The sequence below is a fragment of the Schistocerca americana genome, chromosome X (genome assembly GCF_021461395.2).
Source record: "Schistocerca americana isolate TAMUIC-IGC-003095 chromosome X, iqSchAmer2.1, whole genome shotgun sequence".
NCBI lineage: Eukaryota > Metazoa > Arthropoda > Insecta > Orthoptera > Acrididae > Schistocerca > Schistocerca americana.
In genome coordinates this window covers 968,801,549-968,804,160 of record NC_060130.1, presented here as the reverse complement: position 1 = coordinate 968,804,160, position 2,612 = coordinate 968,801,549, and the positions used below count along the sequence as shown (strand labels likewise).

At 45.4% G+C, this 2,612-nt stretch overlaps 1 non-coding gene across 1 annotated transcript; it reads right to left on the bottom strand.

Moving 5' to 3' along the window:
• Window positions 1-1,397: 1,397 nt before the first annotated feature.
• On the bottom strand, window positions 1,398-1,471 carry Trnat-ugu. The gene has a single exon. It is a non-coding gene; the product is annotated as a tRNA-Thr (tRNA).
• Between the last annotated feature and the right edge of the window lie 1,141 nt (window positions 1,472-2,612).

The window sequence follows — 2,612 nt, the reverse complement described above, 5'->3', positions numbered from 1 at the left end:
CTAAGGACATCACACACATCCATGCTTGAGGCAGGATTCGAACCTCCGACCGTAGCGGTCGCTCGGCTCCAGACTGTAGCGCCTAGAACCGCACGAGCACTCTGGCCGGCGAAAAATAGGATCTAGAAGTCGTAGAATCTCGGAAGGTGGATATCTGCAGATATGTAGGCGGGATAATTGAGAGTTAAAAATGTCTGGAAGAACGCATAAACTCTATCGAAAGTGGTACGGTAGATGGTGCAGCCACGGCTGAGATGGACAAAATTCGCTACTTGATAGTGGATTTTAATAAGGAACAATTTGCATTAGTACAGGAAATTTGTCAAAAGGTCTCTCGTAATGACGAAGAGGTTAATCGAGTCACTGAACAGCTCCAAACTTTGACAACGGCAGTCGAACAGCTGTCCAAGAGTAATAATGAAGTCTCGGACTGAGTTTAACCGATAGCAAGCTGCCATAGTGATGAGGGTGAATCGCGGCTACTTTTTAAGGAAAAGTAGGCGGAAATTAACAGGGTGAACCGAGCAACACTGCATGAGTTGCATAAACTCACTAGATAAGAAAATGTGATCCAGGGAGAGACTCCAGCTCTAAGTAGAGAAAGCGGTGATTATCGTATTACAAGGACTGTAAATGAGTGTGAATTCAAGATTTTGGCGAGAGATTATGTCGACTACAAGAATACAATCCGCCAGATGGGTCACGACACGATGAGCTTTTCAGTGCAGTTGAGGAACATGACAACCGCACGCACTTCATTTCAGTGTATAAGTACAGTATTTTTCTGACTCCTCTGTCGAGATACATCTGCGTACATTTGTTGTTCAATTTCAAATGGTTCAAATGACTCGCCGGTCGGTGTGGCTGTGCGGTTCTAGGCACTTCAGTCTGGAACCGCGTGGCCGCTACGGTCGCAGGTTTGAATCCTGCCTCGGGCATGGATGTGTGTGATGTCCTTAGGTTAGTTAGGGTTCAGTAGTTCTAAGTTATAGGGGACTGATGACCTCAGATGTTAAGTCCCATAGTGCTCAGAGCCATTTGAACCATCAAATGACTCTGAGCACTATGGGACTTAACTGCTGAGGTCATCAGTCCCCTAGAACGTAGAACTACTTAAACCTAACTAACCTCAGGGCATCACACACATCCATGCCCGAGGCAGGATTCGAACCTGCGACCGTAGCGGTCGCGCGGTTCCAGACTGTAGCGTCTAGAACCGCTCGGCCACCCCGGCCGGATTGTTCAATTTCAGGGAGCATTCCCGTCATCATAGAGCTCTCCCCTTAAGATTAATTTCTCCTGCAGGCTGTAATGAACTTAGGAAAAGTTACAATGAAATGAAACCCTTAGCTGCTTACAGGCGTTGACATACGTCAACGGGGACAGATGAAAATGTGTGCCCCGACCGGGACTCGAACCCGGGATCTCCTGCTTACATGGCAGACGCTCTGTCCATCTGAGCCACCGAGGACACAGAGGATAGCGCGACTGCAGGGATTTATCTCTGGCACGCCTCCCGCGAAACCCACATCCTCAACGTATTGTCCCGCACTACATTCGTAGTGCTCCCGCCCATTATACTCATTACTCGCGGCGCGTTGCCGATTCCCGTAAGAGTTCGGGCTCTGTTTTCGCATTCGCACAGAAGAAGAAGATGGTCAAGTGGCCGGTGAGCCTTAACTGCATATATACTAAGATGGTATCTGTTCTTTCGGACATGTCGGAAAGAACAGATACCTTCGTAGTATATATTAGGAAAAGTTAATAATTAAAATTGTATTTTGGATCGTAACATAAGAAGTGAGCAGGGTTCGTACGAAAGACGCCCTGCAGGTGTGACAGGGGGAAGGTAAACGGGACATCGGGGACAGATAACACGTCTCAAATCAGATGGAGACTATTTGCGTGTTCGAGGCTAGTCTAACATTTCTGCAAGCAGTTCGTTTGACACTTTGCCAGCTGCGCCGAGGGTAGAGGTCAATGGAGTGATAGGCAACATTCCAACGTGTGTAATAGATAAAACCCTGAGTACAATCTAGAACGATAGTCAAACACTAAAACGATCACATGTCGAGGAAAGCTTCCAAGAGAATATTCCTGACAGCGATTGCAGAGGGGCGTATGCACCCAGAATCAATGTAGAACGAAATAAAAGCTCAGAGAGTGGCAGATTAAAGGGCAGTAACATGGACGTGCGGAATGAGATACAGGGAGTAATCCGACCAGCTGAAGTAAAGAAGTAGTGGGACAAGGGGTGTAAAAACACAATTTAGAAATCAAATTGATATCAAATTAATTTACTAATTAATTCAATTAATCAGTTAACTACTCCTCCTCTCTCCTCCACGTGGACAAACGGCGGAAAATTCAAATTCGGCAGGAAATCCAAATTATGACGGTAAATTCGAATTTTAGCCGTAAATACAAACGCTAATTACATTACTTTGCACTACGCAGGACGTAATAATTATAGTAATGTATTCATTATTTATAAAAATTCGATATTTATTTCGCTGGTGTGGAAGTATGAAAGATATTCTCTTTATTTCATCACCTTTGGAATAGTAGAACAGTCTAGCTATGGTGTCACCGTCCAAGATGGCCAACCCAGA